Source organism: Lithobates pipiens, unplaced genomic scaffold (assembly GCF_037356315.1).
Source record: "Lithobates pipiens isolate NorthernLeopardFrog02 unplaced genomic scaffold, aLitPip1_a1.2 Scaffold_13, whole genome shotgun sequence".
Classification (NCBI taxonomy): Eukaryota; Metazoa; Chordata; class Amphibia; order Anura; family Ranidae; genus Lithobates; species Lithobates pipiens.
Window position 1 is genome coordinate 385363458 of NW_027507718.1, and position 23169 is coordinate 385386626.

Here is a 23169-nt window from a genome sequence, read left to right on the forward strand (position 1 = left end):
GGTCTGTTTAGAGGCAGGCCATAGAGTAAGGAGTTGCAATAGTCGAGAGATATCACGGGAGTGAAGTGGAAGTTTGGTGGTGTCATTGGTAAAAATGGGGCATTCTTTGGAATTCTTATTGTGGGGAAGGTAGCGAGATTTAGACAGTAAATAGTTGTGGGGCTGACAAAAGGGTATATAAAGAATTACAGCTTGCACCGGGCATGAGGGAAGGGAACAATATAACGCAGGTTAGCTTACCATTCCCTCTCTTTGCTCTGAATTGCACAGGGTACTTCCAATTTTGCTGATATCAACTCTCAAGAGAAGCCTAAACCACTAGGCTCTATCGTTAACTTGTGCAGCAAATCCACGTCAATAAAGCTCCCTTATGAATGTAATCCATTACTTTATAAAGCATTAGAGCAGCATCACTATGAAGAATGACTATATAAAACCGACTCTGGTGGGACTCGAACCCACAACCTTTGAATTACTACAACAACTAGAAGTCCAATGCGCTATCCATTGCCCACAGAGCCCTCTCTGAAGACTTTGTTAGAGGAACTTGCTTGAGGAACTATTCAAGTCGTAACAAATAAACACAATTGAATAATGGTCACTGCTAAATAATAGGGATGAGCTCAAGATCTGGTCCAGATACAGTTTAAGATTTAAATTTACCTGCTTGGGCATGTGCCTTAGTGCAATATCTTTTGATATTTAAGTGGGAACCGGAGGTCATGTTAAGTAGAAATATTTGTACCGTTGATTAGTTGTTGGAGAAAGGAAGAGCTCAGCAATTAGGTGATGGCAGGAAAGACTATCCTTAATAGATGAGTTTGCAGGGATCACCTGAAGCATACAGACAGGGAAATAGCCATATAGATTGGTGTAGGGAATCTGAGAGGATGGGATAGTCCATGGGAAAATCCCAGAGGACAGCATGGGATGAAGTGTTGAGGGAGCTCGCAAACAGGAGTTCTTGGAAGCAGAGAACAGGGTGGTTTATTTGATACTATATGATAAGGTTAATGATGTAGCTAGAGGCAGAGTTGTGGGAAGCTTTTTATGCCCTTAGTATTTTGAATTTGATTTGTTGGGAGAACGGAAGCCAAGGAGAGATTGGCAGAGATCGGGTGGCTGACACCTCTACTAGTAAATGGTTGGTAAGGGGGATACAACTGGCAGTAGCGAATCAGATAGACTGAAGGGGGAATGGTCTGTTTAGAGGCAGGCCATAGAGTAAGGAGTTGCAATAGTCGAGAGATATCACGGGAGTGAAGTGGAAGTTTGGTGGTGTCATTGGTAAAAATGGGGCATTCTTTGGAATTCTTATTGTGGGGAAGGTAGCGAGATTTAGACAGTAAATAGTTGTGGGGCTGACAAAAGGGTACATAAAGAATTACAGCTTGCACCGGGCATGAGGGAAGGGAACAATATAACGCAGGTTAGCTTACCATTCCCTCTCTTTGCTCTGAATTGCACAGGGTACTTCCAATTTTGCTGATATCAACTCTCAAGAGAAGCCTAAACCACTAGGCTCTATCGTTAACTTGTGCAGCAAATCCACGTCAATAAAGCTCCCTTATGAATGTAATCCATTACTTTATAAAGCTTTAGAGCAGCATCACTATGAAGAATGACTATATAAAACCGACTCTGGTGGGACTCGAACCCACAACCTTTGAATTACTACACCAACTAGAAGTCCAATGCGCTATCCATTGCGCCACAGAGCCCTCTCTGAAGACTTTGTTAGAGGAACTTGCCTGAGGAACTATTCAAGTCGTAACAAATAAACACAATTGAATAATGGTCGCTGCTAAATAATAGGGATGAGCTCAAGATCTGGTCCAGATACAGTTTAAGATTTAAATTTACCTGCTTGGGCATGTGCCTTAGTGCAATATCTTTTGATATTTAAGTGGGAACCGGAGGTCATGTTAAGTAGAAATATTTGTACCGTTGATTAGTTGTTGGAGAAAGGAAGAGCTCAGCAATTAGGTGATGGCAGGAAAGACTATCCTGAATAGATGAGTTTGCAGGGATCACCTGAAGCCTACAGACAGGGAAATAGCCATATAGATTGGTGTAGGGAATTTGAGAGGATGGGATAGTCCATGGGAAAATCCCAGAGGACAGCATGGGATGAAGTGTTGAGGGAGCTAGCGAACAGGAGTTCTTGGAAGCAGAGAACAGGGTGGTTTATTTGATACTATATGATAAGGTTAATGATGTAGCTAGAGGCAGAGTTGTGGGAAGCTTTTTATGCCCTTAGTATTTTGAATTTGATTTGTTGGGAGAACGGAAGCCAAGGAGAGATTGGCAGAGATCGGGTGGCTGACACCTCTACTAGTAAATGGTTGGTAAGAGGGATACAACTGGCAGTAGCGAATCAGATAGACTGAAGGGGGAATGGTCTGTTTAGAGGCAGGCCATAGAGTAAGGAGTTGCAATAGTCGAGAGATATCACGGGAGTGAAGTGGAAGTTTGGTGGTGTCATTGGTAAAAATGGGGCATTCTTTGGAATTCTTATTGTGGGGAAGGTAGCGAGATTTAGACAGTAAATAGTTGTGGGGCTGACAAAAGGGTAAATAAAGAATTACAGCTTGCACCGGGCATGAGGGAAGGGAACAATATAACACAGGTTAGCTTACCATTCCCTCTCTTTACTCTGAATTGCACAGGGTACTTCCAATTTTGCTGATATCAACTCTCAAGAGAAGCCTAAACCACTAGGCTCTATCGTTAACTTGTGCAGCAAATCCACGTCAATAAAGCTCCCTTATGAATGTAATGCATTACTTTATAAAGCATTAGAGCAGCATCACTATGAAGAATGACTATATAAAACCGACTCTGGTGGGACTCGAACCCACAACCTTTGAATTACTACAACAACTAGAAGTCCAATGCGCTATCCATTGCCCACAGAGCCCTCTCTGAAGACTTTGTTAGAGGAACTTGCTTGAGGAACTATTCAAGTCGTAACAAATAAACACAATTTAATAATGGTCACTGCTAAATAATAGGGATGAGCTCAAGATCTGGTCCAGATACAGTTTAAGATTTAAATTTACCTGCTTGGGCATGTGCCTTAGTGCAATATCTTTTGATATTTAAGTGGGAACCGGAGGTCATGTTAAGTAGAAATATTTGTACCGTTGATTAGTTGTTGGAGAAAGGAAGAGCTCAGCAATTAGGTGATGGCAGGAAAGACTATCCTGAATAGATGAGTTTGCAGGGATCACCTGAAGCATACAGACAGGGAAATAGCCATATAGATTGGTGTAGGGAATCTGAGAGGATGGGATAGTCCATGGGAAAATCCCAGAGGACAGCATGGGATGAAGTGTTGAGGGAGCTCGCAAACAGGAGTTCTTGGAAGCAGAGAACAGGGTGGTTTATTTGATACTATATGATAAGGTTAATGATGTAGCTAGAGGCAGAGTTGTGGAAAGCTTTTTATGCCCTTAGTATTTTGAATTTGATTTGTTGGGAGAACGGAAGCCAAGGAGAGATTGGCAGAGATCGGGTGGCTGACACCTCTACTAGTAAATGGTTGGTAAGGGGGATACAACTGGCAGTAGCGAATCAGAGAGACTGAAGGGGGGATGGTCTGTTTAGAGGCAGGCCATAGAGTAAGGAGTTGCAATAGTCGAGAGATATCACGGGAGTGAAGTGGAAGTTTGGTGGTGTCATTGGTAAAAATGGGGCATTCTTTGGAATTCTTATTGTGGGGAAGGTAGCGAGATTTAGACAGTAAATAGTTGTGGGGCTGACAAAAGGGTACATAAAGAATTTCAGCTTGCACCGGGCATGAGGGAAGGGAACAATATAACGCAGGTTAGCTTGCCATTCCCTCTCTTTGCTCTGAATTGCACAGGGTACTTCCAATTTTGCTGATATCAACTCTCAAGAGAAGCCTAAACCACTAGGCTCTATCGTTAACTTGTGCAGCAAATCCACGTCAATAAAGCTCCCTTATGAATGTAATCCATTACTTTATAAAGCATTAGAGCAGCATCACTATGAAGAATGATTATATAAAACAGACTCTGGTGGGACTCGAACCCACAACCTTTGAATTACTACACCAACTAGAAGTCCAATGCGCTATCCATTGCACCACAGAGCCCTCTCTGAAGACTTTGTTAGAGGAACTTGCCTGAGGAACTATTCAAATCGTAACAAATAAACACAATTGAATAATGGTCACTGCTAAATAATAGGGATGAGCTCAAGATCTGGTCCAGATACAGTTTAAGATTTAAATTTACCTGCTTGGGCATGTGCCTTAGTGCAATATCTTTTGATATTTAAGTGGGAACCGGAGGTCATGTTAAGTAGAAATATTTGTACTGTTGATTAGTTGTTGGAGAAAGGAAGAGCTCAGCAATTAGGTGATGGCAGGAAAGACTATCCTGAATAGATGAGTTTGCAGGGATCACCTGAAGCATACAGACAGGGAAATAGCCATATAGATTGGTGTAGGGAATCTGAGAGGATGGGATAGTCCATGGGAAAATCCCAGAGGACAGCATGGGATGAAGTGTTGAGGGAGCTCGCAAACAGGAGTTCTTGGAAGCAGAGAACAGGGTGGTTTATTTGATACTATATGATAAGGTTAATGATGTAGCTAGAGGCAGAGTTGTGGAAAGCTTTTTATGCCCTTAGTATTTTGAATTTGATTTGTTGGGAGAACGGAAGCCAAGGAGAGATTGGCAGAGATCGGGTGGCTGACACCTCTACTAGTAAATGGTTGGTAAGGGGGATACAACTGGCAGTAGCGAATCAGAGAGACTGAAGGGGGGATGGTCTGTTTAGAGGCAGGCCATAGAGTAAGGAGTTGCAATAGTCGAGAGATATTACGGGAGTGAAGTGGAAGTTTGGTGGTGTCATTGGTAAAAATGGGGCATTCTTTGGAATTCTTATTGTGGGGAAGGTAGCGAGATTTAGACAGTAAATAGTTGTGGGGCTGACAAAAGGGTACATAAAGAATTACAGCTTGCACCGGGCATGAGGGAAGGGAACAATATAACGCAGGTTAGCTTGCCATTCCCTCTCTTTGCTCTGAATTGCACAGGGTACTTCCAATTTTGCTGATATCAACTCTCAAGAGAAGCCTAAACCACTAGGCTCTATCGTTAACTTGTGCAGCAAATCCACGTCAATAAAGCTCCCTTATGAATGTAATCCATTACTTTATAAAGCATTAGAGCAGCATCACTATGAAGAATGATTATATAAAACAGACTCTGGTGGGACTCGAACCCACAACCTTTGAATTACTACACCAACTAGAAGTCCAATGTGCTATCCATTGCACCACAGAGCCCTCTCTGAAGACTTTGTTAGAGGAACTTTCCTGAGGAACTATTCAAGTCGTAACAAATAAACACAATTGAATAATGGTCCCTGCTAAATAATAGGGATGAGCTAAAGATCTGGTCCAGATACAGTTTAAGATTTAAATTTACCTGCTTGGGCATGTGCTTTAGTGCAATATCTTTTGATATTTAAGTGGGAACCGGAGGTCATGTTAAGTAGAAATATTTGTACCGTTGATTAGTTGTTGGAGAAAGGAAGAGCTCAGCAATTAGGTGATGGCAGGAAAGACTATCCTGAATAGATGAGTTTGCAGGGATCACCTGAAGCATACAGACAGGGAAATAGCCATATAGATTGGTGTAGGGAATCTGAGAGGATGGGATAGTCCATGGGAAAATCCCAGAGGACAGCATGGGATGAAGTGTTGAGGGAGCTAGCAAACAGGAGTTCTTGGAAGCAGAGAACAGGGTGGTTTATTTGATACTATATGATAAGGTTAATGATGTAGCTAGAGGCAGAGTTGTGGGAAGCTTTTTATGCCCTTAGTATTTTGAATTTGATTTGTTGGGAGAACGGAAGCCAAGGAGAGATTGGCAGAGATCGGGTGGCTGACACCTCTACTAGTAAATGGTTGGTAAGGGGGATACAACTGGCAGTAGCGAATCAGATAGACTGAAGGGCGAATGGTCTGTTTAGAGGCAGGCCATAGAGTAAGGAGTTGCAATAGTCGAGAGATATCACGGGAGTGAAGTGGAAGTTTGGTGGTGTCATTGGTAAAAATGGGGCATTCTTTGGAATTCTTATTGTGGGGAAGGTAGCGAGATTTAGACAGTAAATAGTTGTGGGGCTGACAAAAGGGTACATAAAGAATTACAGCTTGCACCGGGCATGAGGGAAGGGAACAATATAACGCAGGTTAGCTTACCATTCCCTCTCTTTGCTCTGAATTGCACAGGGTACTTCCAATTTTGCTGATATCAACTCTCAAGAGAAGCCTAAACCACTAGGCTCTATCGTTAACTTGTGCAGCAAATCCACGTCAATAAAGCTCCCTTATGAATGTAATCCATTACTTTATAAAGCATTAGAGCAGCATCACTATGAAGAATGACTATATAAAACCGACTCTGGTGGGACTCGAACCCACAACCTTTGAATTACTACACCAACTAGAAGTCCAATGCGCTATCCATTGCGCCACAGAGCCCTCTCTGAAGACTTTGTTAGAGGAACTTGCCTGAAGAACTATTCAAGTCGTAACAAATAAACACAATTGAATAATGGTCACTGCTAAATAATAGGGATGAGCTCAAGATCTGGTCCAGATACAGTTTAAGATTTAAATTTACCTGCTTGGGCATGTGCCTTAGTGCAATATCTTTTGATATTTAAGTGGGAACCGGAGGTCATGTTAAGTAGAAATATTTGTACCGTTGATTAGTTGTTGGAGAAAGGAAGAGCTCAGCAATTAGGTGATGGCAGGAAAGACTATCCTGAATAGATGAGTTTGCAGGGATCACCTGAAGCATACAGACAGGGAAATAGCCATATAGATTGGTGTAGGGAATTTGAGAGGCTGGGATAGTCCATGGGAAAATCCCAGAGGACAGCATGGGATGAAGTGTTGAGGGAGCTAGCAAACAGGAGTTCTTGGAAGCAGAGAACAGGGTGGTTTATTTCATACTATATGATAAGGTTAATGATGTAGCTAGAGGCAGAGTTGTGGGAAGCTTTTTATGCCCTTAGTATTTTGAATTTGATTTGTTGGGAGAACGGAAGCCAAGGAGAGATTGGCAGAGATCGGGTGGCTGACACCTCTACGAGTAAATGGTTGGTAAGGGGGATACAACTGGCAGTAGCGAATCAGATAGACTGAAGGGGGAATGGTCTGTTTAGAGGCAGGCCATAGAGTAAGGAGTTGCAATAGTCGAGAGATATCACGGGAGTGAAGTGGAAGTTTGGTGGTGTCATTGGTAAAAATGGGGCATTCTTTGGAATTCTTATTGTGGGGAAGGTAGCGAGATTTAGACAGTAAATAGTAGTGGGGCTGACAAAAGGGTACATAAAGAATTACAGCTTGCACCGGGCATGAGGGAAGGGAACAATATAACGCAGGTTAGCTTACCATTCCCTCTCTTTGCTCTGAATTGCACAGGGTACTTCCAATTTTGCTGATATCAACTCTCAAGAGAAGCCTAAACCACTAGGCTCTATCGTTAACTTGTGCAGCAAATCCACGTCAGTAAAGCTTCCCTTATGAATGTAATCCATTACTTTATAAAGCATTAGAGCAGCATCACTATGAAGAATGACTATATAAAACCGACTCTGGTGGGACTCGAACCCACAACCTTTGAATTACTACACCAACTAGAAGTCCAATGCGCTATCCATTGCGCCACAGAGCCCTCTCTGAAGACTTTGTTAGAGGAACTTGCCTGAGGAACTATTCAAGTCGTAACAAATAAACACAATTGAATAATGGTCACTGCTAAATAATAGGGATGAGCTCAAGATCTGGTCCAGATACAGTTTAAGATTTAAATTTACCTGCTTGGGCATATGCCTTAGTGCAATATCTTTTGATATTTAAGTGGGAACCAGAGGTCATGTTAAGTAGAAATATTTGTACCGTTGATTAGTTGTTGGAGAAAGGAAGAGCTCAGCAATTAGGTGATGGCAGGAAAGACTATCCTGAATAGATGAGTTTGCAGGGATCACCTGAAGCATACAGACAGGGAAATAGCCATATAGATTGGTGTAGGGAATCTGAGAGGATGGGATAGTCCATGGGAAAATCCCAGAGGACAGCATGGGATGAAGTGTTGAGGGAGCTCGCAAACAGGAGTTCTTGGAAGCAGAGAACAGGGTGGTTTATTTGATACTATATGATAAGGTTAATGATGTAGCTAGAGGCAGAGTTGTGGGAAGCTTTTTATGCCCTTAGTATTTTGAATTTGATTTGTTGGGAGAACGGAAGCCAAGGAGAGATTGGCAGAGATCGGGTGGCTGACACCTCTACTAGTAAATGGTTGGTAAGGGGGATACAACTGGCAGTAGCGAATCAGATAGACTGAAGGGCGAATGGTCTGTTTAGAGGCAGGCCATAGAGTAAGGAGTTGCAATAGTCGAGAGATATCACGGGAGTGAAGTGGAAGTTTGGTGGTGTCATTGGTAAAAATGGGGCATTCTTTGGAATTCTTTTTTTTTTTTTTTTTTTTAAAGACAATTTTTATTGAAGAGAAATAGTAGGCACAAAAGTATAAATGCAGAAACGTACAAAGGGATCCCCAACAGTTGGAGAGTTAAGATGTCAACAAGCGTACAGATAACACATCAAATAAAACATGCAATGAGTTTGGTAAGACTATGCATATAGAAAGACCCTACTTGGGGGGGGGAGTAGGCATTGAGAAGGACATAAGAGGGGTTAGGAATTGTCCGCAACTTGAAGCTAGGAAGACCGCTGCCCTAATCAGGTAAGGGAATCCATCTGGGGGATACAGGCTGGGCCCAAGGAGTGAGGAGGTGGATCCATTCCAAAAAGAGTCTAGGGGTAGCTGATAGGACAAGTCAGGTAATGAATTTCTTAGGTCGTATCGTGCGGTATCCTGATAGAGCGGCTTGGGTAGGGTCTGCATTGGTAGAGTGTTGGGGGTTCGTGTCCGTGAAATATAGTGGTAGGTGTGTGTGCCTAGGTCAAAATATCTGGGATTAGGAATCTTACAGGGGAGGGAGGGGCAGAGGGGGGTGGGTGTAGAAGAGAAGAGAGAGAAAGTGGTAGAAAGGAGAGGGGAGGAGAAGGAGGGCAATGGGGACTAGAGGCAGACGGGGGGATCAAAGGTAGAGGGTAGATTGGAGCTGTCTGGTGTCCCCTTCCCCAAGGCCCCCCGAAGCATATAGAATGATATGTAGAACAACTTCTTGTTTGCTTTTGTAGCTCGGCGACCTCTAAGGTTAGTAGGTACCAGGGTAAAGAAATCTGAGTAGAAAATCTGCGGTGCAAAGTGCCAAGTGCAGAGTGCAAAATGCAAAATGCAAAATGTCCCCTTCATCACACATTCAAGTAATCGGCAGTGGTCTGGAAGTGTTTCCAACAGGCCCATTTTGTGCTAAATTTGGAAGGGGTGTCTCTGGATATATGAATCAGTTCTTCCATTTCAGCTATTTTGTTGATTCTGGAGAACCACTCTTTCAGGGAGGGAATTTCGGAGGTGCCCCAATGAATAGGTATGCACTGTTTGGCTGCGTTGAGCATGTGCATAGCTAGAGAGCCATGGTAAGTTCGTCTCGGTAGGGGCGAGAGGTGGAGAAGGCATTGGGCTGGGGTTGGGTCAATGTTATAAGTGGTAATTTGGGAGACGAGTCTGCACACTTCTCTCCAGAAATTATGTAGCGAGGGGCAGGACCACCAAATGTGAAGTGGTGTACCCCTGTCTTGGTTGCACCTCCAGCAGGTGTCAGTGGCATTGGGGGCAAATTTGTATAGTAGAGAGGGCGTGCGGTACCAACGGGATTGTATTTTATAGCCGTTTTCTTGGGTGCTAACATTCAGTGATCCCTTATGAATGGTTTGAAAGATGGCGTCCCATTGTTCATCACTTATCGATAAGGCAAGGTCTTCCTCCCATCGTTTACAAGCAATGGAGGAGCCAGGACGCTCCCCATCAAAGAGCAAGTTATGGGTGAACGCTATGAGATGCCTTTGGGGGGTGGATTGGGTGCACAAGATTTCGAACGGGGTAAGTGCCCTAGAGCATTGCGAGTTTGTGTCTAGTGATCGTAGGTAATGAGCGATCAATAGGTAGGTCCAAGGAGGGATGGGTGGTCTATCCATGTTATTAGCGATGGTCGAGGCTGGGATGAGTGACCCTCTCTCGAAAAAGTGGCAAGCGTTCATTGTGTCTCTTGGCCAGTTGTCTGTCAAGAAATCTGGGGATATGCCAGGCGGAAAGTCTGGGTTGCATTTAATCGGGGTGAGGGGTCCCGGGATTGACGAGATTTTCGTGTGGGTACAGATGTGTTGGAAGCATTTCAGTGTCGGGCGTATAAGGGGGTGGAGGGTGGCCGTGATGGGTACGTAAGACGGTTTCATCCAAGGCAAGGAAGCGAGCGGGCGAGAGGAGAAGGAGGCCTCAAGAGAGACCCATTCTTTGTAAGGGTCGCGAACATTCCAGTCAACTATTCTAGTTAAATGGACTGCTCTATAGTAGTTGAGTATGTTTGGGAAGCCCAGGCCCCCAAGGAGCTTAGGGCGTGATAGGGTCCGAAGGGAAATTCTAGGCGCTCGGCCTCCCCACAAGAACTTCGAACAGATGGAGTTGTACGTTTTAAAGAACGTTTGGGGAACTTGTATAGGGACCGTTTGGAGAATATATAGTAAGCGAGGGAGGACATTCATCTTGAGGACCGCGATTCTGCCGAACCAAGAGAGAGATTGTTTGTTCCAACGTTTAAGATCGTCTGTAATGTTTTGGAGGATGGGGAGATGGTTTTTAGCATATAAGTCAGTTAGCTTTCTAGAAATTTGTGTGCCCAGGTAGGTAATGGAGTCGCTCTTCCAGCAGAAGGGAAAGTTCGCTTCACATTGTGCTTGGGTCTCCTCAGGTAGGGAGATGTTCAGGGCGTAAGACTTGGAAAAATTGATTTTAAGGTTAGAAATGGCTTGAAATTTTTTAAACTCTGATAGAACAATTGGGAGCGTAGTAATAGGGTTCGTGAGGAACATCAATATGTCGTCTGCGAATGCCGCATATTTACATTCTTTAAGTGGGGTGAGGATACCCTTAATATCATTGTTTAGTGAAAGGGTCTGGAGGAGGGGTTCTAGAGTTAGAATGAACAGAATCGGGGAAAGGGGACAACCTTGCCTTGTACCGTTTCCGATGGGGAAGGCGTCTGACAGAGTACCATTGACCCGGACCCTTGCAGAAGGGGAAGAATATAAAGACATGATCATGGACATCATGTGAGGTCCAAGGCCCAGATTATGAAGCACTGCTTCCATGTAGTCCCATGCCACTCTGTCAAACGCCCTCTCCGCATCAAGAGACAAGAAGAAGGCCTGCTGTTCAGTTTGTGTTATCATGTGGTGGATATTAATGGATTTCAGGGTGTTGTCCCTGGCTTCACGTCCGGGAACGAAACCTACCTGGTCTGGGGAGATGAGGGTTGGAATGAATGGAAGGAGTCTGTTGGCTAATATTTTGGCAAAAAGTTTGACGTCTACATTGAGTAGGGAAATTGGTCTATAACTGCTTGTGTTTGTTGGGTCCTTATCGGGCTTGGGTATAACGGTGATATGGGCTTCTAAAATTCCTCGGGGGAGGGATTTGGATGTTGGGACAGAATTGAAGGCCTTAAGAAAGGGGGACTGGAGTGTCTCGGCAAATAATTTGTAATAAGCTGAAGTCAGGCCGTCGGGTCCAGGGCTCTTGCCCGGTTTCATTTGTTTGACTGCTTGAAGCCATTCCACTGCAGAAATTGGTGTTTCCAACGACTGGAGGGCGTCAGAGGGAACTTTTTGAAGAGGAAGTCTAGAAAGGTACGTATGAAAGTCGTGTAGACGTTTTTGGGGGTCTGGAGGTTGTGGGCAGTTGGAGTTAAGGTTATACAGGGAGGTATAATAGCGTTCGAATTCCCGTGCTATTTCTGCGTTCGTTTCAAGGGTGGAGTCGGTAGGAGAGTGGATACGGTGTATCGTCTGTTTGGCCTTTCTTGATCTAAGCATGCGCGCCAATAAGCGGCCTGATTTGTTACCATGTTCGTAAAAAAAATTCTGTGAGAGGGCAAAGGACTTCCTCGTCTGGTAGCCTAATATGTCTTGGATCTGGGTGCGGGTATCTATTAGTTCGGAATGGGCGTCCTCTGCTAGGGTTCTCTTGTGTTTTGTTTCAAGGGATCTGAGTTTCGCAAAAAGGGTTGTCAATGTGGCAGCTCTCTCTTTCTTGCGGGCAGAAGCAAGGGAGATAAATTTGCCTCTAACCACGCATTTATGTGCCTCCCATTGCGTGAGGGGGGAAACGTCTGGAGTGTCATTGTCTAAGAAATAGTGGGATAGGCAGTCCCTAATTTCCTTAACTCTAAGGTCGTCTGTTAGGATATTCGCATCTAGTCTCCATATAGAGGTTCGTTCAAGCCGTTCAGGAAAAGTAAATAGAGCCGTGATAGGGTGATGGTCAGAGATCGTCATGGGTTCTATAGAGGCTTTGGTTAAATGGTGTAAATCCTGCTGGGAGACCATGAGGTAGTCGATCCGTGAGTACCTGTTGTGGGGGGCAGAGTAGAAGGTGAAATCTTTATCTCTAGGGTGAAGCGTTCGCCACGCGTCATGTAATAATAGTTGATGAAGGCTTTTCCTGATCTGTTTGAGTGCACGGAACGGTAAGCTGGAGGTCCCGGAGGAAGTGTCCAGTAGGGGGTCTAAGGGGGCGTTAAAGTCGCCACCAAGAATCAGCATCCCTTCAGAGAAAGAGCTAAGTTGATGCAATATTTTCCGGAAAAAGGTTACTTGGGAGGTGTTAGGGCTGTATATGTTTGCTAGTGTAATCTTCCTCTTTTTAAATGTACCCTTGAGAAATAAGAATCTGCCACTTGCATCTGCTAGAGTGTCTAGAATCTGGAAGTCAAGGTGTTTGGAGAGAAGTATGGAGACTCCTTTGCTTTTAGAGTTGGGACATGTTGCGTGAAATTCCACTGGGAAGGTGTGATTGGACAATTTGGGGGTAGATTTAGAGCAAAAATGGGTCTCCTGCAGGAAGACAACATCTGCTTTCAATTTCTGCATCATCAATCGTGTCTGATGACGTTTCTCCGGAGTGTTTAATCCCCTTGCGTTTAGGGAGACAAGCTTCAAGGACAAGTTTGCTATTCGTTGCAAAGAAGGGGACATTTCGTCGGAGGTCGGAGGCAAAAGTTGTGTACAATGCTTGAGAGGAGGAGGCCCTGGGGAGGGGGAAGAGCAGCATGAGAGAGAGAAAGAGGAAAGAGAAGAGGGGGGGAAGAAAGGCGGCTAGAGGCTGGTATACGGAAGAGAGGATCAGGTATGTGGAGAGTTAGGTAGAGGGGGTAGGGAATGAGACCGGTGGTTGGGTTGAACCAGTCAACCCTCGGAGTACCGATAAGGGCACCGGTTGGGTCAACACTGACTACCAGCGTCTGTTGTTTGGGGGTGGCGGACGGAGTTACACGAGTTGTAGAGGGGTCCCGTCACTGCGAGACCGAAATGTGTGAGTGGAGGCAAGTTAGGGTGGTACGTGGCCCAAGTTCTAAGGGGAGCCAACAGTAGTAGCTTAAAGGTATCATGATGGAGATCTGGAAAGGGAGTGTTACGGGTCGGTGATCATTGGTGTAGTCCTAGAATCCGGGGGTTAAGATGAAAATGTCGAGTGTCTAGTCAGGGTGGCACAAGGCACATTCCAGGTGAATGACAGTGGCTTAAGGGGTTCGTAGTCGGATATGTTGTAGGCCCATGGAGGGTTACGAAAAGGGTAGCAGTCATGACCTATAGGTGAGAGGATGGAAGTAGTCCGGGTAGGGTGTCTCGGGGATATCTAGGTCCCTAGGTCTGGCTAGAGAAAGAGGGGGGCTGGATAGGTCAGGAGGGTAACCATGTGGACAATGCATGTGGAGTCAGGTATAGGCATAGGCCTGGTACAAGTCGAAAAGGTCAGGGACAGCGAAACAGGGTAGGGTACGTGGAGGGAATGCTTCAGATCATAGTATAAAGGCGAAAAGCAATCTTAATCCCAAACCGTTAAACAGGAAATGATCTAAAGCAGAAATACAAGATGGCACAACAGAATGCTTTAACATGTGAAACAGAGATGAGAATAAGCACAAGAGATAACAGTAAATAACAGTAAATAACAGTAAATAACAGTAAATGCCATATCTGGGAGACATAATAAAATCATCCAACAACATCAGTAGGTACTTGCCACAACCGGAGCCGGGAATGGCAGGGTAGCCAATCGAATACTAACTAGGCAGCAGGTGCAGTTTGGAGGAAGGGTCCTACGTATGGGAGCTGTCCCTACTCAAGACGTTAGGGGAGTTAGGTTATCTAGTCAAGCCACGGCGCTGCTGCCGTAAGGGAATTCTTCCCAGGTGAGAGGGAGTGACCCGTCCTCAGACACCGCCCCCTCGCCAGGGCCCCCCCTCACGAATGATATAAGGATGAGGATATTGAAGTGTGTTCCTCCTCCTCCCCCCACCCCTTAATACTATGCATATCGCCTGTCCCTGTTCACAGTATTTGGGAGTGGTACTAGTGCTTTCCATCTATCGCGTGAAGTGAGAGACAGGCGTCTCCTGCCCCAGTGTGTAACGCTGGGTACCAGGTGCGAAATAAGTAGTAATCAAATAGGTGCAAATGCCCCATGGGGCTAAAGGTTGTTCTTACCCGACACCACACTCCCGACTCCTTAGTAGACAATAATGCGGCATGAATCAGGTTATGAGCGAGCTGCAGAGTCTATATGCATATAAATAGAAAGATAAACCAGAGAGGTAATCAAGGGAGGGAGAGGAAGAGGAGGTGGAGGGGGTGGAGGAGAGAAGGGCGAGGGAGGGGGGGGAGAAGGGCGAGGGAGGGGGGGAGCTGGACGAGAAGGCTGCAACCTGGGTCAAACATGGAATGTCTGGGGTAAATCAGGACGTGATATGAGAGCCACACCAGGACTGCAAAGGGTGAGATAGTAAGGGGGGGAGGACCAACGTCTAAGGCGGCCTGGAGTACACCTCAGTTATACGGGACATTGTAGGAAGTTCCAGACAAGGGTAGATGTGAAGAGCCATGAGGTAAAAAGTCATAAATCAGCAATATCGGGTTCGTAAGGTACGTATAAGTAGTCTTTCCTAGTCTGTAAGGAGAGAAACTTTCACAGGGAGGGAAAAGGGTATGGTGATCTTCCCGGTGCTTAAACAAGGGCAGCAATGGAGAGTATCAAGGGGACTGCACGGTAGAGAAGCGGCTCCGGCTGGTGTTCGTGCTGGGTGGGTAGAATCGGCAAGTACCATTGTCTCCAGGAAGGGGCAAGTTCTGTTCCAGCAAAGAGGCCGCAAAATGACGGCCAGCATTCGTAACAACAGGTGCCAAGCAGTGTACAGAGCTAAAGAAATGTACCTTAGTTATGGCGGGGCCTGCGGTGAGCAGGTGAAGCCGTGGGACTGCCATTTCTCGGTGGGGTGGCGTTCCTCTGTGGAGGGCGGTGGAGAGGAGGTTGGTGCATGGGTCTGCGGCGTCTGCCAAGGGCGTAGTTGCCTGCTTCATCTACACCCTCCATTGAAGTCGCCCTATGAAGTGTAGGAAATCTGAAGTCACTGTACCAGTCTGGCAGGTCCACGTGGGGCAGGTCTAGGGCAGCACAAAAATGGTCGAGATCTTCCGGAACTCTCAAATTTTCTGTGTGACCTTGATGGGAGACAGAAAGGCAGAAGGGATACTTCCAGCGATAAGGGATGGCCCTGTTCCTCAAAATTTCCAGTAGCGGTCGAAGTTCCCTTCTACGTTGGAGTGTGATGTTAGACAGGTCCTGGAATATTTTAATATTCACTCCTCTGTGTACGATTTGGTTTCTATCTCTGGCCTTGCGAAGAATTTCCTCTTTCAAGGGGAAGTCTGTCAGGCAACAGACAACATCTCTCGGGGGGTCAGTGTCGCGGCCCCTGGGGCGTAGGGCCCCGTGAATACGCTCAAACACAATTGGATTGTCTGGGGGTCTTTCGAGTAGATCATTAAATATATTAACCACCCGCTGGGTTAGAAGATTAGGGTCTAGGGATTCAGGAATACCTCGCACTCGTAGGTTTCGACGTCTCCCCCGGTTGTCAAGGTCCTCCATATGCCTGTTAACGTCTCTGAGGTGGATGGCATGAGACTCAGTGAGCTGTTGTAATTGGCAGAGGGGGGAAGCATGGCGGGCCTGTGTCGCTTCAATATCCTCTACTCGCAGCGTCATAGATTGGATATCAGTCCGGAGATCTGATATGGCTGCAGAAAGGGTATGTTTGATGTCGGCTGCGACATTGCGCAGATCCTCTAGGCTGATCGGTGGCTGATCTCTGGCGTCCGGTTCGGGTCTAGCGCGGATCGGGCTCCTGCTGTGGGATCGCGGCCTACTCGAGGCCGCGGCTCGGGTACCGCCAGTAGGCCGGGACCGGAATATCTCCGGGATTTGTCTGGCGGGGGGAGCGTCGGGCTCCAGGGGCGACCGGGATCGTGTCGCTGACATGTTGTAATAGAGAGGGGCTCAAAATGAGTGAGAATGACCACCACACACTTGCCTGGTTGTTTGTAGCAGGGTCTCTTGGACGGGAGCTCCGGATTCAAGCGGCCATCTCGGAACAGCGCCAAGCCACGCCCCTTCTTTGGAATTCTTATTGTGGGAAAGGTAGCGAGATTTAGACAGTAAATAGTTGTGGGGCTGACAAAAGGGTACATAAAGAATTACAGCTTGCACCGGGCATGAGGGAAGGGAACAATATAACGCAGGTTAGCTTACCATTCCCTCTCTTTGCTCTGAATTGCACAGGGTACTTCCAATTTTGCTGATATCAACTCTCAAGAGAAGCCTAAACCACTAGGCTCTATCGTTAACTTGTGCAGCAAATCCACGTCAATAAAGCTCCCTTATGAATGTAATCCATTACTTTATAAAGCATTAGAGCAGCATCACTATGAAGAATGACTATATAAAACCGACTCTGGTGGGACTCGAACCCACAAGCTTTGAATTACTACACCAACTAGAAGTCCAATGCGCTATCCATTGCGCCACAGAGCCCTCTCTGAAGACTTTGTTAGAGGAACTTGCCTGAGGAACTATTCAAGTCGTAACAAATAAACACAATTGAATAATGGTCACTGCTAAATAATAGGGATGAGCTCAAGATCTGGTCCAGATACAGTTTAAGATTTAAATTTACCTGCTTGGGCATGTGCCTTAGTGCAATATCTTTTGATATTTAAGTGGGAACCGGAGGTCATGTTAAGTAGAAATATTTGTACCGTTGATTAGTTGTTGGAGAAAGGAAGAGCTCAGCAATTAGGTGATGGCAGGAAAGACTATCCTGAATAGATGAGTTTGCAGGGATCACCTGAAGCATACAGACAGGGAAATAGCCATATAGATTGGTGGAGGGAATTCGAGAGGATGGGATAGTCCATGGGAAAATCCCAGAGGACAGCATGGCATGAAGTGTTGAGGGAGCTAGCGAACAGGAGTTCTTGGAAGCAGAGAACAGGGTGGTTTATTTGATACTATATGATAAGGTTAATGATGTAGCTAGAGGCAGAGTTGTGGGAAGCTTTTTATGCCCTTAGTATTTTGAATTTGATTTGTTGGGAGAACGGAAGCCAAGGAGAGATTGGCAGAGATCGGGTGGCTGACACCTCTACTAGTAAATGGTTGGTAAGGGGGATACAACTGGCAGTAGCGAATCAGATAGACTGAAGGGGGAATGGTCTGTTTAGAGGCAGGCCATAGAGTAAGGAGTTGCAATAGTCGAGAGATATCACGGGAGTGAAGTGGAAGTTTGGTGGTGTCATTGGTAAAAATGGGGCATTCTTTGGAATTCTTATTGTGGGGAAGGCAGTAAGATTTAGACAGTAAATAGTTGTGGGGCTGACAAAAGGGTACATAAAGAATTACAGCTTGCACCGGGCATGAGCGAAGGGAACCATATAACGCAGGTTAGCTTACCATTCCCTCTCTTTGCTCTGAATTGCACAGGGTAACTCCAATTTTGCTGATATCAACTCTCAAGAGAAGCCTAAACCACTAGGCTCTATCTTTAACTTGTGCAGCAAATCCACGTCAATAAAGCTCCCTTATGAATGTAATCCATTACTTTATAAAGCATTAGAGCAGCATCACTATGAAGAATGACTATATAAAACCGACTCTGGTGGGACTCGAACCCACAACCTTTGAATTACTACACCAACTAGAAGTCCAATGCGCTATCCATTGCGCCACAGAGCCCTCTCTGAAGACTTTGTTAGAGGAACTTGCCTGAGGAACTATTCAAGTCGTAACAAATAAACACAATTGAATAATGGTCACTGCTAAATAATAGGGATGAGCTCAAGATCTGGTCCAGATACAGTTTAAGATTTAAATTTACCTGCTTGGGCATGTGCCTTAGTGCAATATCTTTTGATATTTAAGTGGGAACCGGAGGTCATGTTAAGTAGAAATATTTGTACCGTTGATTAGTTGTTGGAGAAAGGAAGAGCTCAGCAATTAGGTGATGGCAGGAAAGACTATCCTGAATAGATGAGTTTGCAGGGATCACCTGAAGCATACAGACAGGGAAATAGCCATATAGATTGGTGGATGGAATTTGAGAGGATGGGATAGTCCATGGGAAAATCCCAGAGGACAGCATGGGATGAAGTGTTGAGGGAGCTAGCGAACAGGAGTTCTTGGAAGCAGAGAACAGGGTGGTTTATTTGATACTATATGATAAGGTTAATGATGTAGCTAGAGGCAGAGTTGTGGGAAGCTTTTTATGCCCTTAGTATTTTGAATTTGATTTGTTGGGAGAACGGAAGCCAAGGAGAGATTGGCAGAGATCGGGTGGCTGACACCTCTACTAGTAAATGGTTGGTAAGGGGGATACAACTGGCAGTAGCGAATCAGATAGACTGAAGGGGGAATGGTCTGTTTAGAGGCAGGCCATAGAGTAAGGAGTTGCAATAGTCGAGAGATATCACGGGAGTGAAGTGGAAGTTTGGTGGTGTCATTGGTAAAAATGGGGCATTCTTTGGAATTCTTATTGTGGGGAAGGTAGCGAGATTTAGACAGTAAATAGTTGTGGGGCTGACAAAAGGGTACATAAAGAATTACAGCTTGCACCGGGCATGAGGGAAGGGAACAATATAACGCAGGTTAGCTTACCATTCCCTCTCTTTGCTCTGAATTGCACAGGGTACTTCCAATTTTGCTGATATCAACTCTCAAGAGAAGCCTAAACCACTAGGCTCTATCGTTAACTTGTGCAGCAAATCCACGTCAATAAAGCTCCCTTATGACTGTAATCCATTACTTTATAAAGCATTAGAGCAGCATCACTATGAAGAATGACTATATAAAACCGACTCTGGTGGGACTCGAACCCACAACCGTTGAATTACTACACTAACTAGAAGTCCAATGCGCTATCCATTGCGCCACAGAGCCCACTCTGAAGACTTTGTTAGAGGAACTTGCCTGAGGAACTTGCCTGAGGAACTATTCAAGTCGTAACAAATAAACACAATTGAATAATGGTCACTGCTAAATAATAGGGATGAGCTCAAGATCTGGTCCAGATACAGTTTAAGATTTAAATTTACCTGCTTGGGCATGTGCCTTAGTGCAATATCTTTTGATATTTAAGTGGGAACCGGAGGTCATGTTAAGTAGAAATATTTGTACCGTTGATTAGTTGTTGGAGAAAGGAAGAGCTCAGCAATTAGGTGATGGCAGGAAAGACTATCCTGAATAGATGAGTTTGCAGGGATCACCTGAAGCATACAGACAGGGAAATAGCCATATAGATTGGTGTAGGGAATTTGAGAGGATGGGATAGTCCATGGGAAAATCCCAGAGGACAGCATGGGATGAAGTGTTGAGGGAGCTAGCGAACAGGAGTTCTTGGAAGCAGAGAACAGGGTGGTTTATTTGATACTATATGATAAGGTTAATGATGTAGCTAGAGGCAGAGTTGTGGGAAGCTTTTTATGCCCTTAGTATTTTGAATTTGATTTGTTGGGAGAACGGAAGCCAAGGAGAGATTGGCAGAGATCGGGTGGCTGACACCTCTACTAGTAAATGGTTGGTAAGGGGGATACAACTGGCAGTAGCGAATCAGATAGACTGAAGGGCGAATGGTCTGTTTAGAGGCAGGCCATAGAGTAAGGAGTTGCAATAGTCGAGAGATATCACGGGAGTGAAGTGGAAGTTTGGTGGTGTCATTGGCAAAAATGGGGCATTCTTTGGAATTCTTATTGTGGTGAAGGCAGTAAGATTTAGACAGTAAATAGTTGTGGGGCTGACAAAAGGGTACATAAAGAATTACAGCTTGCACCGGGCATGAGCGAAGGGAACCATATAACGCAGGTTAGCTTACCATTCCCTCTCTTTGCTCTGAATTGCACAGGGTAACTCCAATTTTGCTGATATCAACTCTCAAGAGAAGCCTAAAGCACTAGGCTCTATCTTTAACTTGTGCAGCAAATCCACGTCAATAAAGCTCCCTTATGAATGTAATCCATTACTTTACAAAGCATTAGAGCAGCATCACTATGAAGAATGACTATATAAAACCGACTCTGGTGGGACTCGAACCCACAACCTTTGAATTACTACACCAACTAGAAGTCCAATGCGCTATCCATTGCGCCACAGAGCCCTCTCTGAAGACTTTGTTAGAGGAACTTGCCTGAGGAACTATTCAAGTCGTAACAAATAAACACAATTGAATAATGGTCACTGCTAAATAATAGGGATGAGCTCAAGATCTGGTCCAGATACAGTTTAAGATTTAAATTTACCTGCTTGGGCATGTGCCTTAGTGCAATATCTTTTGATATTTAAGTGGGAACCGGAGGTCATGTTAAGTAGAAATATTTGTACCGTTGATTAGTTGTTGGAGAAAGGAAGAGCTCAGCAATTAGGTGATGGCAGGAAAGACTATCCTGAATAGATGAGTTTGCAGGGATCACCTGAAGCATACAGACAGGGAAATAGCCATATAGATTGGTGGATGGAATTTGAGAGGATGGGATAGTCCATGGGAAAATCCCAGAGGACAGCATGGGATGAAGTGTTGAGGGAGCTAGCGAACAGGAGTTCTTGGAAGCAGAGAACAGGGTGGTTTATTTGATACTATATGATAAGGTTAATGATGTAGCTAGAGGCAGAGTTGTGGGAAGCTTTTTATGCCCTTAGTATTTTGAATTTGATTTGTTGGGAGAACGGAAGCCAAGGAGAGATTGGCAGAGATCGGGTGGCTGACACCTCTACTAGTAAATGGTTGGTAAGGGGGATACAACTGGCAGTAGCGAATCAGATAGACTGAAGGGGGAATGGTCTGTTTAGAGGCAGGCCATAGAGTAAGGAGTTGCAATAGTCGAGAGATATCACGGGAGTGAAGTGGAAGTTTGGTGGTGTCATTGGTAAAAATGGGGCATTCTTTGGAATTCTTATTGTGGGGAAGGTAGCGAGATTTAGACAGTAAATAGTTGTGGGGCTGACAAAAGGGTACATAAAGAATTACAGCTTGCACCGGGCATGAGGGAAGGGAACAATATAACGCAGGTTAGCTTACCATTCCCTCTCTTTGCTCTGAATTGCACAGGGTACTTCCAATTTTGCTGATATCAACTCTCAAGAGAAGCCTAAACCACTAGGCTCTATCGTTAACTTGTGCAGCAAATCCACGTCAATAAAGCTCCCTTATGACTGTAATCCATTACTTTATAAAGCATTAGAGCAGCATCACTATGAAGAATGACTATATAAAACCGACTCTGGTGGGACTCGAACCCACAACCGTTGAATTACTACACTAACTAGAAGTCCAATGCGCTATCCATTGCGCCACAGAGCCCACTCTGAAGACTTTGTTAGAGGAACTTGCCTGAGGAACTTGCCTGAGGAACTTGCCTGAGGAACTTGCCTGAGGAACTATTCAAGTCGTAACAAATAAACACAATTGAATAATGGTCACTGCTAAATAATAGGGATGAGCTCAAGATCTGGTCCAGATACAGTTTAAGATTTAAATTTACCTGCTTGGGCATGTGCCTTAGTGCAATATCTTTTGATATTTAAGTGGGAACCGGAGGTCATGTTAAGTAGAAATATTTGTACCGTTGATTAGTTGTTGGAGAAAGGAAGAGCTCAGCAATTAGGTGATGGCAGGAAAGACTATCCTGAATAGATGAGTTTGCAGGGATCACCTGAAGCATACAGACAGGGAAATAGCCATATAGATTGGTGTAGGGAATTTGAGAGGATGGGATAGTCCATGGGAAAATCCCAGAGGACAGCATGGGATGAAGTGTTGAGGGAGCTAGCGAACAGGAGTTCTTGGAAGCAGAGAACAGGGTGGTTTATTTGATACTATATGATAAGGTTAATGATGTAGCTAGAGGCAGAGTTGTGGGAAGCTTTTTATGCCCTTAGTATTTTGAATTTGATTTGTTGGGAGAACGGAAGCCAAGGTGAGATTGGCAGAGATCGGGTGGCTGACACCTCTACTAGTAAATGGTTGGTAAGGGGGATACAACTGGCAGTAGCGAATCAGATGGACTGAAGGGCGAATGGTCTGTTTAGAGGCAGGCCATAGAGTAAGGAGTTGCAATAGTCGAGAGATATCACGGGAGTGAAGTGGAAGTTTGGTGGTGTCATTGGTAAAAATGGGGCATTCTTTGGAATTCTTATTGTGGTGAAGGCAGTAAGATTTAGACAGTAAATAGTTGTGGGGCTGACAAAAGGGTACATAAAGAATTACAGCTTGCACCGGGCATGAGCGAAGGGAACCATATAACGCAGGTTAGCTTACCATTCCCTCTCTTTGCTCTGAATTGCACAGGGTAACTCCAATTTTGCTGATATCAACTCTCAAGAGAAGCCTAAACCACTAGGCTCTATCTTTAACTTGTGCAGCAAATCCACGTCAATAAAGCTCCCTTATGAATGTAATCCATTACTTTATAAAGCATTAGAGCAGCATCACTATGAAGAATGACTATATAAAACCGACTCTGGTGGGACTCGAACCCACAACCTTTGAATTACTACACCAACTAGAAGTCCAATGCGCTATCCATTGCGCCACAGAGCCCTCTCTGAAGACTTTGTT

The 23169-nt window shown here is 44.9% G+C and overlaps 11 non-coding genes across 11 annotated transcripts; all 11 read right to left on the reverse strand.

Annotated features, from left to right (window-relative positions):
• Positions 1-1636: 1636 nt before the first annotated feature.
• On the reverse strand, positions 1637-1721 carry TRNAR-UCU (transfer RNA arginine (anticodon UCU)). The gene is given in 2 exon segments: positions 1637-1672; positions 1685-1721. It is a non-coding gene; the product is annotated as a tRNA-Arg (tRNA).
• A 2314-nt stretch (positions 1722-4035) lies between these two features.
• TRNAR-UCU (transfer RNA arginine (anticodon UCU)) lies at positions 4036-4120 on the reverse strand. Its single transcript is given in 2 exon segments — positions 4036-4071; positions 4084-4120. It is a non-coding gene; the product is annotated as a tRNA-Arg (tRNA).
• A 1115-nt stretch (positions 4121-5235) lies between these two features.
• TRNAR-UCU (transfer RNA arginine (anticodon UCU)) lies at positions 5236-5320 on the reverse strand. The gene is given in 2 exon segments: positions 5236-5271; positions 5284-5320. It is a non-coding gene; the product is annotated as a tRNA-Arg (tRNA).
• A 1115-nt stretch (positions 5321-6435) lies between these two features.
• Positions 6436-6520, reverse strand: TRNAR-UCU (transfer RNA arginine (anticodon UCU)). Its single transcript is given in 2 exon segments — positions 6436-6471; positions 6484-6520. It is a non-coding gene; the product is annotated as a tRNA-Arg (tRNA).
• A 1116-nt stretch (positions 6521-7636) lies between these two features.
• TRNAR-UCU (transfer RNA arginine (anticodon UCU)) lies at positions 7637-7721 on the reverse strand. The gene is given in 2 exon segments: positions 7637-7672; positions 7685-7721. It is a non-coding gene; the product is annotated as a tRNA-Arg (tRNA).
• Positions 7722-17014: 9293 nt separating this feature from the next.
• TRNAR-UCU (transfer RNA arginine (anticodon UCU)) lies at positions 17015-17099 on the reverse strand. Its single transcript is given in 2 exon segments — positions 17015-17050; positions 17063-17099. It is a non-coding gene; the product is annotated as a tRNA-Arg (tRNA).
• A 1115-nt stretch (positions 17100-18214) lies between these two features.
• TRNAR-UCU (transfer RNA arginine (anticodon UCU)) lies at positions 18215-18299 on the reverse strand. The gene is given in 2 exon segments: positions 18215-18250; positions 18263-18299. It is a non-coding gene; the product is annotated as a tRNA-Arg (tRNA).
• Positions 18300-19414: 1115 nt separating this feature from the next.
• On the reverse strand, positions 19415-19499 carry TRNAR-UCU (transfer RNA arginine (anticodon UCU)). The gene is given in 2 exon segments: positions 19415-19450; positions 19463-19499. It is a non-coding gene; the product is annotated as a tRNA-Arg (tRNA).
• Positions 19500-20627: 1128 nt separating this feature from the next.
• On the reverse strand, positions 20628-20712 carry TRNAR-UCU (transfer RNA arginine (anticodon UCU)). The gene is given in 2 exon segments: positions 20628-20663; positions 20676-20712. It is a non-coding gene; the product is annotated as a tRNA-Arg (tRNA).
• Positions 20713-21827: 1115 nt separating this feature from the next.
• On the reverse strand, positions 21828-21912 carry TRNAR-UCU (transfer RNA arginine (anticodon UCU)). The gene is given in 2 exon segments: positions 21828-21863; positions 21876-21912. It is a non-coding gene; the product is annotated as a tRNA-Arg (tRNA).
• Positions 21913-23066: 1154 nt separating this feature from the next.
• On the reverse strand, positions 23067-23151 carry TRNAR-UCU (transfer RNA arginine (anticodon UCU)). The gene is given in 2 exon segments: positions 23067-23102; positions 23115-23151. It is a non-coding gene; the product is annotated as a tRNA-Arg (tRNA).
• Positions 23152-23169: the final 18 nt, after the last annotated feature.